Genomic DNA, 17,984 nt, shown 5'->3' on the forward strand with positions numbered 1-17,984 from the left:
CTCCTCCCTGGCCGGGGCCCAGGTCAGGGCTCATGCAGGAGGCAACCAATCAAAGTGTCCCTCTCACATTGATGTTTATCTCTGTCTTTCCCTCTCTCTTCCACGCTCTCTAAAAATCAATGGAAACATATCCTCAGGTGAGGATTAAAAAAAGAAAGAAAGAAATGTCATATCTTATGAAAGAGACATCTTGAAAATGCCTAAAGAAAGTTGTCATTTTTTTGTGGTGAAGGGACTGGAGTCCATGTTGATGAAACCCCTTGGCGGCTGTGGTGGCCAGCAGTGGCAGCAGCAGCAGGGTGATGGGGGCGGCGCCTTCCCCTGATCAGCCCGGTTGAGGGAGGCCAGACTGCGGCTTAAGCCTGCTCCCCGCAGGGAGCGGGTCTACGCCATCAATAGGACATCCCCCGAGGGCTCCCAGATTGGAGAGGGTGCAGGTTGGGCTGAGGGACACCACCACCACCCCTGTGCACGAATTTCATGCACCGGGCCCCTAGTGTATCTATATTTAAATGAGAGAAATGTGGGCTGTGCATGCAGGCTCTCTGGAGGTCGTTGGAGTCCATTGCTGCAAAGAATACGTATGAGTTTCCTGGGGCTGCTGTAACACATTGCCACAAACCCAGAGGCTTAAAGGAACATGGGTTTCTTATCGCGCAGCGCTGGAGGTCAGAAGTCTCCAAATAGAGGGCCTGGTCCTCCTGGGGGCTCCAGGGGCTCCGTTCCCAGAAAGCAGAGCTGAGAGATGGTGACAGGCTGAGCCCTGGCACCTTTTTGCCTCTGAAACTTTTTGTCAAGAGCCAACAAAGTCTCTTTTTCACGTAAGGCAGGTGGTTTCTGCCCCTCAAGACTAGAAGAGCCCTAAGACAGAGCCTTAAGACATAGCCCCCCTCCCCCCCCCGGGTAATTCTCTGAGGTTCCCGAGACCTGAGCAGACCTCTCCTCCAAACCCGCGGCATCCCCAGCCCCCAGAGGAGCCCTTCCTGCCAGAGGGGCTGCATCACCAGCACGCGTGGCGCTCACGACCTCACCTTCGCCTTGGCTCCCGGAGGCTGCCTCCCGGAGGCTGCCTGCACCGTGTGGGCGGAAGGGATCCATCCCTGGACTCTGACACTCCCCCCCCCCCCCCCCCCCCCGTCAGAAAACCGCAGTGAAGAGAGCTGGGTGACAGTCCTATGCTATGTTCACTGACAGGGCTCCGTGAAGATACCACTCGGCTGGGGGCCTCCCTGAAGGTCATGGGGTCGCTTTGGAGGCTCCTGGGGATGAAGAGCAGGCCTGGGTGTCCGATAAAATACAGGACACCCCATTAAATGTGCATTTCAGAGGAACAGCACACACGTCTATAGCCTGAGTATGTCCCTGGGACGCTGATTCTGTGTGCCCACTTTGCTGGGCCTGTTGGGTGGTCAAACATTATTCTAGACGTTGCTGTGACGCTGATATTTAAACGAGATTAACATGTAAATGGGTGGATGTGGAGTAATGCGGAGGGCCTTCTGTGATGAGGTCTTCTGCACGGCCCCCACCCGGAGCGGATGGGAAAGGGGAGATGGGCGGGGGCGGCGGGGCACGGGGCAGGCGGGGAGCGAGGCTGCACAACACTTGCCCCTTTATTCTCACACTTGAGCTGAATTGCCTCCCGAGGAGCCAAGAATCTCTAAGAATCGCTCGATGAAATGTTTTAGGGACAAAGACACCAAGATTCACTTCTGTGATTAAGGCTGGAAACTCAAATTTAGTGTGTGAGCTCACTGACGCCCCCCCCGCCCCCAGCACACACACTACGTTCATTCAACCCCGGCCGCCCCCGCTACCCCCACGCCGCGGGTTTTCTAAGGATTCCTGTGTTCTCTAAGTTGTCTTGTCATCATCATCATTAGGGCCCAGGAGGGGCCCTCCTGCCATTTAGCATCGAATATAGAAGCACCATTCATTCGCCTCTCCATCTGTCTGGTACGTATGACCTGGTTGCCCGATGCTGGGTACCCAACCCTGAACGAGGCAGATGTGATTCTCTGAGCTCACTGAGCTTAAACCTTACTGGCAGAGGCCTAAGTAATTTAAAATTACGGGAACAAGAAAGGCTCAAAAAATAGAGATATACCCCTGGGACTGTGAGCTCTGATCTAGACGGGGGTCAGCGGAGGCTTCCTGAGGGAGGGATGAGTTAGCTGAATTCCGAAGGATAAATAAGAATTCAGGATAAATAAGTAAGTGCCCGGTGGAAGGAACAGATGTTCCGTCAGAACAAAGTATGCAAAAAGCCCCAGGGCAGGAGGGAGGGCGGAAGGGCAACGCAGAGGAAGTGTGGCAGTCAGCTGTTGCTTTGTGACAAATTACCAGAAATGCCGCAGCTTGCCACAAGGTTTCCGTGGGTCAGGATCCCGGCGTGGTGAAGCCGAGGCCCCTGCTCAGGGGCTCAGGAGGCTGCAGTCACGGTGTTACCTCCGCTGCACCCTCGTCCAGGGGTCACCTGGGGAAGGGTCCACTTCCCAGCTCCTGTCGTTGGCGAAATGCGTTTCCTTGCCATCGTAGGCCTGAGGTCCCCATTTTCTTTCTGGCTGTTGACCAGGGGCTGCTGTCAGCTCCTGGGGGCCTCCCGCTCACAGGCCCCCTGACAACAGGGCAGGGACTCACCAAGCCCACCGGGAGGACCCGCCTCCTGTCGGCTGGGACGGAGTCTTAGAGAACGCACCCAGGGGAGCCACACTGTCACTTTGCTCATCTAACGGGACCCAATCAAGGGAAGGATGGTGGCGTCATCTCCGGTGGTTCCTCACACTCACGGGGAAGGGATTACATAGGTCGTGGACCCCACGAAGCAGAAACTGGAGGAACTGCCTTAGATGTCTGAAACTAGCATGAAACTAGCATGGAGACTAGACCTCTGACCTTAGGGTCAGCCCTAAACTCCTCACAAAGGAAAGGAGTTACAAAGGAGAGATTTCACAGCCATTAGGACAGCTACTATCACACACACACACACACACACACACACACACACACGCACACACACACGCACACCAGACAATAACAAACGTTGGTGAGGATGTGGAGAAACCTAACCCTTACGCCCTGTTTGTGGGAATGAGAAATGGGGCAGCTGCCTGGAAAACAGCTTGGTGGTTCCTCAAAAAATCAGAGTCACTATATGACTCAGCAGTTCCCCTCTGGGTAGATACCCAAAGGAATGGAAGGCGGGACTCAAACCAGCACGTGCACACCCTCACTCACAGCAGCGTGACTCACAACAGCCAGAAGGCGGAAGCAGTGCCCCTGATGGTGAATGATTAAACACAATGGAGTCCATCCACACGCTGGAGTATCAGCCATGAAGAGGAAAGAAGCACTGCCCTAGCCGGTTTGGCTCAGTGGACAGAGCCTCGGCCAATGGACCAAAGGGTCCTGGGTTCGATTCTGGTCATGGGCAGTTACCTTGGTTGCAGGCTTCTCCCGGGCCCGGGCCCTGGTCAGGGTGCGTGCAGGAGGCAACCAGGCAATGTGTTTCTCTCACATCGATGTTTCTCTCTTTCCCTCTCCCACTCTCCCTAAAAATCAATGAAAAAATATCCTCAAGTGAGGATTAAAAAAAAAAAGGAAGCACTGATCCTTGCCACAATATGGCCGAACCAGAACCTTAAGGACATTAGGCTCCGTGAGAGAAGCCAGACACGGAAGGACAGACGCTGTGTGATCCGCTCAGAGGAGGCCGAGGAGTCAGATCCACAGAGAGAGGAAGCGGACGTGGGCGTCAGGGGCTGGGGCCGGGGAGATGGAGTGAGGGTTTAATGGTTAGGTTGGTGAATTTTATGTTATAGAAAGTAAAAAGGAAGGACACATTTTAAGAAAGAGAACGAGAGGAACTGCTGGAAACTGGAATGTGAGAAGGAGCTGGTGCGGGGGTCAAAGTCTCAGAACCACGGGGACACCCTGGCACTGGGTCTCCACAGAAATGTCCAGGATGAGGAGCGCCAACAGCCGGTATCTGCGAACAAACAGGGAAACCCGGCGGCGCCCCCGGGCCAGCTCCTTGCACACCGTGCTTCATGCCCCGGCTCGACCCCCGTGGCCCTGCTCGGAGGGCAGAGAAACCTCATCTAGCAGTTGGCAGGCTTGGTGCAGAGCAGATAGAAATCAGGCTACAAACTCTGCCTTTGAACCAAGCAAGGCTCCGAAAAGGCAGTGACCGCTTGATCCAGAAAGTCTGAGTGTCTCTGGTGCTTCCGTGGAATGGCTTGGGCGCCAGTGGCAGGCAGAGCAACGCCCCATCCTGGTCCCGGGCCTGGGAACGCGACCTCGCACGGTGAAGGGACTCTGCAGGTGGGGTTAAGTAAAACACCCTGAGATGGGGCCGACCCTGGGTTACAGGGGGTCCAGTGTCATCACGGGGTCCCCATAAGACAGAGGAGGGAGGGTCAGATGGAAGAGGCTGTGCTGCTGGCTGTGAAGATGGAGGAAGAGCCGAGAGCCTGGGATGTGGCACCTCCAGGAGCTGGAAAAGGCCGGAAACGATTTGCCCCGGGGCCTCCAGAAGGACCAGCCCTCCCTCACCGGGGTGTAAAACCCTGTGAGGGTCACTCTGTCACAGCAGCGACAGGAAACTAATACAGGTTTGTGGGCGATGCTGCCCAGTGCTGACCTTGGAGAGGGGGTTGAGGCTGATCCGGGCATTGGGCATCTTTGTAGGAAGAATACCTTCCCCCACTGTCCTCTGGGTCACGTGGGAGGACTGCTGGGCATCAGAAGACGAGTGTCCACACTCCAGCTTCAACCTGACTCATCTATGACCCCAGAGGCCGTTCACTTCCTCCGGCCTCATGACCTCTGGTTGAGTAGATCTGTCCCGTTAGGACTAACTTTCTGTGTCGTGTGGGTGACAAGGTCATTTTTGTCTTCCCAGAATCCCCCTCTTTGGGAATCATGGTGTCCCCATGTGGTGCCCCACCCACCTGTCCCCCAGGCCTGCCAATCACAGTACCTACTCCTTCATCCAATCGGGTACCACCTCTCCCATCTGCTGATACCCTAGACAAGCCCCAGTGTTCTGTCACTCCTCCTTCCTCCTTCCCCTCCTTGCTGGTCACCTCCCAATCTGGCCAGCCAGTCTACTCCCTTCCTCCTCTCCACGGCCTCCACCCACCTATGCCAGCTCTCACAACCTTCACCCCTTCCCTGGGCTAGTGCTTTCTTGCTAACTCCAGGCTTGCCCCTACCTATCAATTTTTTTCATACAACTAGAGCTCTCTGCCTAAACCAGGAGTTCTCTTCTGGGTCGGATTCTGCTCCCAGGGGGCCCTGGTGACATCTGGGAACATCGTTGATTATCACCATTGGGGGTGCTCCTGGCATGGAGTGGGTGGGGGTCAGAGATGTTGATCCGCACCCCACAGTGCCCAGGATGCCCTGAACGTCAGCTGTGCCCAGAGGGAGAAAGCTGACCTATCGACCCATGATGGCATTGCTTCCTGCTCTTCCGCAGCTCTTCACCACCCTCAGCACCAAGTTCACATTCTCAGCCCCAACACCCCCCCAGCTCATCACTCAGCTCCCACCACATCCAGCCGTTCCACGTGTGTTCTGCTCCCAAAGACATCCTGGCCTGCCACTGCGTGGATGGACCTGGAGGACGTTATGCTCAGGGACATAAGCCAGTCACAGGACACACACTGTGCAATCCCACACAGAGCGGTCCCCAGCGTTGTCACACCCAGAGGCTGAGGGTAGAATGGGGGGTGGCCGGGGCTGGCTTGGGAATCGGATATAGAGTTCTACACGGATGCACCCATGTCACAGAAACTCTGCGGTGCCTGGGAGTTCTTCAAGGACGGAAACGTGCCTTCTGCACCTTCTCTCATCTTCCTGCAAAGCTTCTGCAAACAGTTGGCACAGACAAGGCCTCTACTGCTTGAGTGAAAAGCGGACGAGGTTGCCGAAGAAGAAATGGGCCGTGTGCGTATTAGCTTTGCAAAAAGTGGACTCCACACCCCCAGCAGCCACCCGCCTCGGCTGCTTTCTCTTCCATCTCAGGTGGAGAAGCAGGAGCTGGAGTCGCCATGGTGTAATTATCAAGTCCTAAGGTGACACCCAGTTAATACCCAAATTTCCCCAAACACCCATCTCTCTAAATCGAAGTAAACTTCTGACCAAGATGTAAAGTTCATTGAGGGCTTAAAAAAAAAAAAAAAGTCAGCCAAATAAATTATTTGGTGTTGGGTAGATGAAAAACAAACACGCCCGTTTAGATGTATCTTTTTCTTTTCACTCAGATGGAATGGAGACAGCCTGTCTCAGACAAGTGGGTGTTTTGCTTAAGAGAGAGGCAAAGGGATGGAAGGATCTGGAAGATCCTTGACACCCCTAATCTCAGACTACACAATCTCTTCTAGAATTTGCTTTTATTTTTATTTTTTGCAAAGATCGGGGGTGGGAGAGAATGGGATACAAAAGCTGAGTAGAAAGAGGGAAGATAGCTGATTAAGAGAAATAAGAGAGAGCACACGGGGTCCCCGCCGGCTCCCCACGGCAGCCTGGAGCTAGGAGAAAGCCTTGACAGGATGAGGCATAATTAATGTTTTTGAAAGCCACATAGGAGGATAAGTTACCACCGGAGCTTGGGAGATACATGAGAACACCCCAGACAAAGCTGAAGGATAGATGTGCAGTTGTAAAATAAGAGATAGGAGTGGGCGAGGGGCTCGCCGGCCCCAGGTCCAGGAATGGTCCCGCTAGTTTTGAGACGGATCGGCGCCAGATCTAAGATCTGCAGGGTTCACCAAGATACAGGGAAGGAATCGAGATACAGAGCAGAACCGAACTGTGAGCTGTTGGCGCAGACGTCCCCCACCTGAGCCTGTGGTTCGACCAGCCCCCTGCGTCACACATGCCACTGTCCACTGTCCTCTGTGGGAGGCCGAGGCCTGACTCGCACCCCAGCTCGGCAGTGATGGCGTGGCACTGAGCGAGTCACGCCCCCCTGCGGTGACGGATCATCCTAGGCCACCTGAACTGTTCCCGCCTGAACCTGGAAATCAGGACATCTGGCCACCCGACTCCCCTTCGGTCTTCATGTGCCAGGAAGGGTCTGGAACAATTTGGGGGTTTTCTGAGGAGGTGCTAAGCAAGAGGACTCTGTGAACTGAGCCGTAATAGTGGACGAGGCAGGAACGCCCGTTTGCAGCCTGCTGGAGGAGAGTCTCGTTTTAAGGCCAGCGTGTCCTTAATGCACTCTCATGCTTGCCAGCGTTTGTTTCCAAAAAGAGTGAACCTCAGAGGCAGAGCTTTCTGGGAGGAGACCCAGGCCAAGGCCAAGGCCGAGGGTGAGGTGATGGAGGCCCTGGCTTCAGGGGGGCAAAATTTAAGGGGCTCCAAAGACCTTGGTTCACAAGATAAATAATATATGCAACAATTTTTTAAAAGACATTTTTATTGATTTCAGAGAGGAAGGCAGAGAGAGAGAGAAAGGCAGAAACATCGATGAGAGGAACACTGATGGGCTGCCACCTGCACATCCCGCACTGGGGATGGAGCTTGCAACCCAGGCATGTGCCCTGACCGGGAATAGAACTGTGACCTCCTGGCTCATAGGTTGACGCTCAACCACTGAGCCACACCAGCCGGGCTATGCAACAATTTTTAAAAATAAAAATTAAGCCCTGGTCGGTGGCTCAGTTGGTTGATACGTCATCCCGTAGACCAAAAGGTTGGGATTCGATTCCCCTGTCAGGGCACATGCCTAGTTTTCAGGTTCGATCTCTGGTCGGGGTGCATAGAGGAGGCAATTGATTGATGTTTCTCTCACATGGATGTTTCTCTCTCTCCCTTCCTCTCTCTCTAAAAATCAATGGAAAAAACTATCCTCAGGTGAGAATTAACAAACAACAACAAAAAAAGGAAAAAGAAATGAAAAATTGCATTCTCTTACTTGTTTTCTATTTGTACATGTCAGCAACTAAGTTTCCTTAAACATTTTTTTAGGTTTAAAAGGAAGGCCATTTAAAGATTAAATAACTAATTTTCATGGACTACATAGAGCTATGCCCCCATGATCTCCTCTGGTTTATGGTTTTAATAATATCCCTGAGGGCTACAAGTTCCAGCCCAGACTCAGGTCCAAATGGTTACTGGAACCTTCCTCTGGATGACCTCAGGTGACCCCTGTGGCCCCCACTTCCTGGTGTTCACACCCATGTGTAATTTCCTCCCCTTGAGTGTGATCAGGACCTGTGACTTGCTTCTAAACAACAGACTATATGGCAGAGGTGATGGGACGTCACTGTCATGACTGCATGACATTATGTAAGACTCTGTCTTAGCAGATGGGAGCTGGCTTGATGAAGTAAGTGACGGTGCTGGAGAAGCGACCTCTAGTAGCTGAGAGGGGCTGTCCGCTGACAGCCAGCTCAAGCCGGGCCCTGCATCATCTGTCAACAACCTGGATGAGTTTGGAAGTGGGTCCTTCCTCAGTCAGGCCTTCATATGAGAACACAGCCCAGCCAGCCCTCTGATTGCAGTCTCGTGAGACCCTGAGCAGAGAACCCAGCGAGGTCATGTCCAGACTTCTGACCCACAGAAACTGTGAGATAATAAACAGAAACTGTTTCAAGCAACCACATTTGTGGTAACTTGTCACCACAATCCAATGACTGACAAGCATCTCAAATCTGACACACACCAAACTGAGTTCCTGATAGCTCTTCTCATGCCCCCAAAATACCTGTTCCTCCCACGGTTTTCCCCCTCGACAGAAGCTCTGTCTCTATGATCGCTCAGGCCACAAGGTCATTGGTGACACCTTTCTCAGAGCCCCCATCCAGTCTGCCTGACAATGCTATCAGCCTTCACCTTCAAAATATATCTAGAATTGGGCCACCTCCACCATTTCCACCCTGGGAGAAGGACAGCATTGCCCTGGCCTTATCGAGGGCTGGCTGCTTCCATCCTCATCACCAAAAATCTGAGTCAGGCCATGTCTCACCTCTGCTCAGACCTCCCCATGGCTCTCACTCCCCGAGGTCCCACCTGATCTTTGGTTTCTGTCTTCAGCTCCTCCCTCCTCCCTCCCTCGGATCCAGCTACGTGGGCTTCCTTGTTGTTCCTCAATCATTCCAGGCACAGTCCAGCCTCAGGGCCTTTGCACGTGCTATGCCCCCGCCCCTGATGTGCTTATCTATAGCCTCACGGCTGTTACCTCCACATCCCCTGCCTTGTTTTCTCCTGAATTTTGTAAGCTGTACTCATGGGCGTAGACGGCAGGATGGTTTCTTCCAGGATGCAGAGCTTGGGGTGCCCTGGAGTCCCTTTGGGAGACGGGGCTGATCCTTTGAGAAGGGAACCAGGGAGAGAACAGCCACAATGTTCTCTCCACTCTACCCCAATATTGACCAAGAGAGTGAGTTATCTCACTCTGCACTCTGGCCTTTGCAGTTCAAGGATTACAGTTTGATAACGACAGCTGGTCCATTGCTCCTCAAGAGAATGAAAATGTGCTCAGAGAAATGCATCACACTAAATATTTACACACGTTATCACCGCTCTGCTGGGAGGCCAGCCATATTCTGATAGAAGAGGAAACGGAGGCACACAGGAGCTAGGCGACTTGTCCACCCGCGGTCACAGGATGTGGTGGTTTGAAAATGCCCACAAAGTCTTTGCCCCCTCTTTTTGGCAGAGCCCGATTTGCCTCCTTTTGAGTGCAGACTACTTGATGACTCAATCCTAATGTACCAGAAGCGACGGAGCGTGACCTCTGAGACTAAGTTACAAAAGATGCGTGACTTCCTCCTTGCGAGATCTCTCGGGGATCACTCAATAGGCCATCCCAGCCACCGTGTAGTGAGGATGCTCAGGCAGCACTACAAAGGGGCCACACGTGGCGAGAAGTAGGGACCTCCCGCCAACAGCCACACAGGGAGCCATTCTTGAAGCTGCTCCTCTAGCCCCAGTCGAGCTTTCAGATGAGGCAGCCCCAACCAGCAGCTTGACTGGGAGGCAGACCCTCAGCCAGAACCACTCAGGTCATCACTCCCAAATTCTTACCCACAGAAACTGGCATAATAAATATTTGTATTTCAATCTATATTTGGAGATAATTGGTTATGCAGCAACTGATAACTAATACACAGGATTCCAGAGCCCATGAGCTTTCTGTCTGGTGTCCCGGGTTCCCTCCCAGGAAGCACACACTCTTCTCAGTGGCCCATCCTGAACCTGTCTCTTCATAGCCCTGAGCCCCCCGTCCTTCCTGCAGTCAGCCAAGTGCCCACCGTGAATCCTCTTTGCCTTCCAAGGACAGTTTTACCTCGTTGGTGAAGACAGGGGTTCATCCTCTCCAAGGGGAAACAGAATGCTCGGGTTCACTTTCTTCCCAGCAGGATCAGCTATCAACTTCCACAAAACCCCTAACTTCTTCTCAGCTTTGCCCCTGGCACCCAAACGTCTCCCCCAACTCCCTCTCAACTCTGTCACCTCGTGCCTACCTGTCTGCAGGACCTTTTTCTTTCTGCGAATCCAAGGTGATCCTGGATTTCAGAACCTCCCATCCCAGGTGTCTCTCCATCTTCCGTCCCTCTGCAGCCAAAGCGTGTTTATGGAACAGGCATCACTCGTCTACACCCAGCCTCTCCTGCTTCTCCCCACCCGCTTCCTCAGGTTCAAACCAAGCCGGCAAAACCTCCCTCCCCTCTGCCCCAACTTCATGAGATAAATCACTCCGCAAGCCTAAAGGAAATTTAATAAGTTTGGTCTGCTTTTTTCTCTTTGTCTGTGGACTTTTTGTTAGGTTTTCATGGGAAGAGGTACTTGTGAGAAAACTGTTTGTGGTGATGATATCTTGTGCTCTTGCAGCTTTATCACATGCACAGGGGAAATGGAGTTGGAGATCTTGGGGGTGGGGCGCAGGGGAGAAGCCGACAAACACCCAGGTGATTCCCAGGAAAACAGACGAAGACGCCCAGGTTTGAAAAAAGAAACTTCCAATCACTCAGGACTTCTGTCATTTAAAATGAATGCACGTCCCGAAAGCACTGGGGGTCCCTGGCTTGGATCCAGGACAGAAAGAAGACGTGAGTGGGAACACAGGAAATTAGGATAAAGTCTCTGAGAGTGCTGACAAGGTTAATTTTTTAGTTCTAATTATTGTGCTGTGGCTACATACGATTTTTTAAAAATATTTTTTTATTGACTTCAGGGAGGAAGGGAGCAGGAGAGAGAGATAGAAACATCAATGATTAGAGAAAATCATGGAGCCCGCAATCCGGGCATGTGCCCCAATGTGGAATCAAAACATGACCTCCTGGTTCATCGGTCGATGCTCAAACACCGAGCCACACCGGCCGGGCATTACATAAGATTTTAACACCAGCGGAAGCTGGGTGAAGGGTGGATGGGGCCTTCCCTGCTATCTTTGCAACTGAAATTATTCAGGAATCATTTTCTTTCTTTCTTTCTTTCTTTCTTAGGAACCATTTTCTTTAATTAACAGAGGTAAAGTAAGTAAAACAACAAAGCCTTATGCAGATATCAGCCAACAGCTCTGAAAAGGTTACAAACTGCGGCTCGAGAGCCACATGCGGCTCTTTGGCCCCTTGAGTGTGGCTCTTCCACAAATTACCACGTGCGGGCGCGCACGTACAGTGCGATTGAAACTTCGTGGCCCATGCGCAGAAGTCGGTTTTCGGCTCTCATAAGAAATTTCAATCGTTGTACTGTTGATATTTGGCTCTGTTGACTAATGAGTTTGCCAACCACTGCTCTGGGTTAATGTTAGAGCCACGCAGATTCACACAGTTAGCTTGGGACAGCCATTTCCCTGTCTCCGCTTACGTGGATCTGATGTGCTCATGTCCAGAGAAGCAACCATGAGCACCAAGTCCACGCCTAGCACCTGTGCGCTCACAGCCTTCAGTAAGCTAAGTGAGCCTTCGGGGCCGCACGACTGTCCTCCCGTTACAGGTGACAAAACTGGGCCTTGGAGAGACCATCTCCGCTCTGTTTCCATCTCTCTGTCTCTATCTCTGGCTTTTTATCTCTTTGTCTGTCTGTCTGTCTATCTCTCTGCCCCTCTATATCTCTGTTTCTCTGTCTCTGTCTCTGCCTCTCTCTGTCTCTCTCAGCCCTTCTCCTCCTCCTCTCTTAAATGCACACTATTCCTAGAATTCCAGGAATTCCTCCCATTTTGCTAGTGACGTCTCTACCACGAACCCCAGGACCCTGCTGTCCAGGTTGAGGCAACTGAGCCACGAAGACGGGGACCAGAGACAGTGGCATCCACACGGCTCCATCACACACACCCTCTCCCCGCCTGTCCCTCTCTCCTTCCTTTCCCAAAGGATGAGAACAGCAGCCCAGACCCAGGCCCGCTCTGCTTCCGTCCCAGCCTCCTCCAGGACGGACAGGACTCACCTGCCACGGGTCAGGGGAACCCCTGCCTCTAGGCATTCACTCTGCAGCCCCACCTGCCGCGCTCCGACCTGGACGGACAGCAGCGGGAACAGGAGCAGACCCTCTGTAGCAGCTGCTCCCCGTCAGAGGCCCAGCCTTGATAAAGGCCGTCCAACATGCTCTGTCTACACTGCAAGCCACATGTGTTGCGTCCTATGCCTTCAGAATTCTGCAGAGACCACTTGGACCACCACACACACACACACACAGCAGGAGGGGCTTCGGGTCACCCACTCGCATCCACTGTCTGAGCGCATGGACACGTCTGGGCTTCTGTTTGCTGGGACAAGAGGGCTGCCCACTGCAACATGGACTCGGGTTACGTGGCTGTTACATTCGTGTCAGCAGCAGTGACTCTTGTCCCATTTTTCACACACATGCAGTCATACACTCCACCTCACGCAACCACATACTGTTGCGACTAAACCATACCCAATGGCACACCACAAACTTAGTTATACAGACACACAGAAACACATAATCATACACAACCACACACAATGACACGACCACATGTGAGTGATCACACGTAATTACACAATCATATACAATCACACACTATCACTACATGCACAACCATACACAGTTACACAGACAAACAACACACAAACACCCAAAGACACAACCACACATAATCATGACCACACACAATCACATACAACCTCACACATGTGACCACACAGGCACACACCATCGTACACAACCCTAAACATGTAATGGCACAACCACACACAGTCATGGCCACATGCAGTCACACATGTGGCCACACACATGGCGCAACCACACAGTCTCACAAACACACACACACGCACCCCCTGGCCAGGGCTGCAGGCAGGGGCTGGCCCTGGGTCTGCAGGATCAGCACCCGTGGGCACAGGCAGAGGTGCCTGCTTGCAGATGTGACCGCCCAGTCACGCTGCACAAAAGGTGTCCCTTGTGCCCTCGGTTCACAGTCCCAGCCAGTGAACACGAACGGGGCCGAGCGGCCCGGGGGATGTGAAAACGCGTTCCCCAAACCTCTGGCCATCCCAACGCCCATGCCTTCCCGTGTGGGGTCCCGGGAGCCTGGCTTTGACCCCTGAAAGATGGGTAAGGGGAGTGAGGACTTAGCCATCCTCAGCCAGGTCATGGGAAATCCAAAAATTTCTAATGAGAACTTGGAGAACATCACAAAATGTGTGCGGAGAATGGCTTTCCTGTGTCGTGTAACTAACCCCCCAGCAAAGACAACTCCACCCGTTTCAGGCTTATAACCACACCCTCCCCAAACTGTTACCCCCAAATCCTTGTCATTTCATTCACTCACCGGCAACTAAGACACTGAGACAGGGGAGGAGAGAAGCAGAGCGACTCCGTATCAAACACAAGTCAGTCTTGACCCATCTTTGTCCCTCTGAGTTCTGCCGAAGCCCTGCCCGCCCCCCCCCCCCCACCCCGCCCACCCACCTCAAGACTCCGGGCCGAGGCACCACCCTTGGTTTCAGTCACATTCATTCACAGAAAGGCCAGAAAACTGCCGTCGGGGATGGGAGTCCTGGGGACCGCCTGCCTGCAGTGTGCACGCGCGGGTGCGCCCGCCCCAGGGGTGTCTACACAGCCCTCTGCGTGCACACAGCCAGCCCACATGTCTACACAGCCCCATTCACACCCCCGATCGTGGTCACGCAGCCCGTCCACACAACGCGACGCCCGGGAGAACTGAGCTCAGAGAGGGGCCTCTCTGCCCCATTTCAGGAGCCAGCCCCCGCCCCCCCCCCGCCCCCCTCGGCTCACGGACCCGGACTCACCGCGCTCTGCCCGAGGCTGCACCGCGTCCAGCGCCCGCTGCGCAAACCGAGCCCGACCTTAGGGAGCCGCGCGGGGCTGGGGCATCGGGACGGAGCTGGGGCGGCACCTGGGCAGGGCCGGCACCTGGGCTGGGGGCAACACAGGTTGGGGGCGGGACCTGGGCTGGAGGCGGGACCTGTGCAGGGGGCGGCTCAGGCTCGGGTAGCGCCTGGGTTGGGAGCCGGGACTGGGCTGGGGGGCGGGACCTGGGCTTGGGGCGCCACCGGCTAGGGGCGCTCCCCCCTCCCCCACCGGGGCATCACCCGCCCCCTACCTCCCCTGCCCCCCCAAGTGCTCGCCTTCCCGGGCGCACGTGAGCCCCTCCCGCCACTCTCAGCCCCTCCAGAGGACGCTGTGGCCCAGGTGACGCCCCAGCCGTCGACCACCCGCTTGGGGAACCGGCGGACCAGCAGGGGGAGGGGAGTGGGTGCACCCGGTGCCTGGGAGCCAGGGGTTGGGTGGCCCGTCCCTGGACCCTCGGGCTGCAGGGCTGCGTCAGGTGGAGGGCAGGGCCTGGGCCGGTGAGCTCACGTGGGCAGGTGGTCGGGACGAGGGCAGGGGAGGGGTGCAGGGATCTGCAGAAGCAGGTGCTCAGAGAGCTTGGGGAAGGGGTGCCCTGTGTGAACAAGTACAATATTTTTTTAAAAAATAAACTTGCTTTTAGAACAGTTTTGGATTTACAGAAAAGTCATGAAGATAATACTAGGGTTTCCAAGTACCTGGCACTCAGTGTCCCCCATTATTGGCATCTTACGTCACTGTGAGATATTAACAAACTAATGTGCACACATTGAAAACGAGCACGCTTTATTCAGATTCCTGTTTCCCCAATATCTCCCCAGGACCAGGGACAGGCCCCCTGGGCTGTGGCCGTTTCTCAGCCTTTCCTCTGGACGCCCGGGGCAGTGGTGAGGAGGAGGGCTCGGGAGTTCGGTGGGCGCTCCTCTGTGGGGGTTCTTCAGGTGTTTCTCACCGTCTGGCTGGGGCAATGGCTTGAGCTCTTCTGAGGCACCTGGCAGGGCCACGAGGCAGCCCAGCCTCCCCTCTCCCTTCCCACTCGGATGGCTTACTCCCGCTAGGACACCGTGCCCACCCGCCCTGAACACTGTTAGGACTGTAGGGCAATATAATCATCCTTAAGGGCCATTTGTGAGCTTCCCGCCACAGGAGACACAGGCCAGGAACGAAAGCTTGCCGGACACCGGGAGCCAGACCACGTAAGAAACCGAAACTGCCCTGAGGACCTCTGATCGCACACCTGCGTCCCATCGCACACCTGCGTCCCATCGCATGCCAAGCCCACCAGCTCAGCCCTCAAACCCACTGAGGGCATTTCCCGCCAGTGACTGCATATAAGGGTGCTGCCATCATCAGCCCAAGGTCCCCTTGGCTCAGTGCTGTGCAGCCCTCCCCTTTGGGTAGCCCATCCCCCGACCCCTTCCCTTAAATAAATTCAGTTTTCTTAAGTCACCATCTGAGATGGCTATTTAGCCTGCCCACAGGCACCATGCACCATGTTCACCTTTCAGAAACCACCCTCTTCGTTCAGGACACTTCCAGAATATTTTGAACCGGTCGTTTTACCACCATCGGTTGCAACATCTTTGTGCCCTAAGTGGTGATTCACTGTTTGGGGGAGTGCTGCAGGCCACAGGGGCCACGCCTGGTGTTGGAGGGGGAGCTGTCCCCCGGAGTCCCAGCTATCTGCAGCAGGTTCCCATGCACTGAACATGTGCGGGTTCTCTCTGGTGCTCAGGATGATCCTGCAGAAGTAGCTGTCACTCTTTCTGGCAGAAGAGGCAGCTGTAGCCCCAGAGGGCAGTGATGTGTCCAAAGTCATCCAGCTCAAGACCTGGGTTCTTCCCCCTGCTACCTCCTTCTTTGAGTCAGGACAGCTGTGTGGGGAGGACCCTGCAACCCCTGGGGGCCACCCTCTGCCCTCCTAGGGCATCCACTGGGCTCTTTCTGGAGCTCCAGCCCCCTGGCATGTCAATGACTTCCCCACATGGCTGGCGATCCCCACCCCTCTCTAACCAAGGCCCTCACCTCCATCCTTGAATGCTGGCACCAGCCAGGCTCACTTCCCCACCCGGCCTAGAACCACCTCTCCTGAATCCTTTGGGCCCAGCTAACAGTTGCCTCCTCCAGGTAGCCTTCCCTGATACCTGCTTCCCAAGTTGGAGCTGGGGGCCTCTCCTGCACTGACCCGTGTCCTGTCCTTCCTCACCACGCTGAGTCACCTGGGTCAGAGCAGGGTCCAAAACTCACATTCATCCCTGAGCCCGTGCAGGGGCCCTGACACACTGCAGGCACCCAATGAAGGCTGGCTGAATGAATGAGTGGATGAATGAAAAATGTGAGCAAGCGGAGGGACTGTTAGTAAAAGGAAATCACTGTCCTTACAGCAGTGTTCTAGACGCTCAGCTGTGCACCCCAATGGAGCAGAAATAAAACGTGGTCTTTCCAGAGAAGTGTGTGGGGCTCTCCCTACCTGGGCACCCGCTGGGCTCGGCCACCCTCACAAAGGCCTGACCACCCTCAGTTGTGTAGAATGGACAGACCACCGTCAATCCAGTGACTCAGTGCCGCCCTAGGCACCTGACCTCAGGCTCGGCCCCCATGACGGGCAGTGGGTATGTCACCACCACGTCACAGTGGACTCAGGGACGGGCTGAACCTGCCCAAGACCACTCGGAGGCACTCCCTTCAGAAAAGCTTATCAAGATCACTACCAGTTAAAACTTACAACTGATTTTAAATATTCCAGAATTACTTTGCAGTGATTAAGTCATCCCTTCCCAGCTGGTTTAAATTAGGCTTTGCAGTGTCCACCCTAAACTTGGCTGGCGGCTCGCTCCTTGTTTTCTGTTGGTCTCAGAGGGTCTGGGGTCTTTTTGCCCAAGAAGTGGGGATGGGGGCCCCTGTGGTCCACACATCTCTGCTCGAATCTCACCTGGCCTGGTGCAGGCTGGCTGGCCTCGGAGACATGCCTCCTGTATGTGCAAAGAAGGGACTGGTGACAACAGAACATTTGTCTCAACTTTCTGGCCAGCTCCCCTGGCTGCAGAGCCCACGTCGTTATACTCTGCATTACTGCGGGGTCCACGCTCTGGAGCAGGTCCACCCAATCTGGCCACTGCCCGTCTCTGCACAGCCGCTTGCTAAGGAAGAGCTTTGTTTCTAAATAGTTGGAAAATACCAAAAAGAATGTTTCCTGATCTGTGGAAACTACATGGAACTTGCATTTCAGTGTCCACCAATAGGTTTGGCCACAGTCACCCCGTTTGCCCACATGCTGTCTGATGCCTCCAGCCACAGCAGCAGAGTTGACTAGCTGTGACAGAAGCTGTGTGGCCTGAAAAGTCCCAAACATGTGCCACCTGACCTTTATGGCAGGTCTGCAGCCCCCACTATAGGCGATTTCCTTCCGATTTCTGAGATAACCATGAATAAGCTAACAGTATCCAAGACATGGGAACAGACTTCCTTCAACTCTGAAATGCCATGACACCACACCCCGATTAGCAACACTGCAGCAAAAGCCCAGCTTCACTGCAGCCAGCACGGCCTGTCGATTTGCCCGATGCCTTATAAGCAGGTGTCCGTGCAGAGCAGCCCGCCCCGCGTCCCCCCCCACCCCCTCACCATGTGCCCGGTGGGGTGCCAGGCTCCTCCAGCTCACTGCACCTCAGAAAAGGCCAAGGTCGAGTCCTACG

Source organism: Eptesicus fuscus, chromosome 6, assembly GCF_027574615.1.
Source record: "Eptesicus fuscus isolate TK198812 chromosome 6, DD_ASM_mEF_20220401, whole genome shotgun sequence".
NCBI lineage: Eukaryota > Metazoa > Chordata > Mammalia > Chiroptera > Vespertilionidae > Eptesicus > Eptesicus fuscus.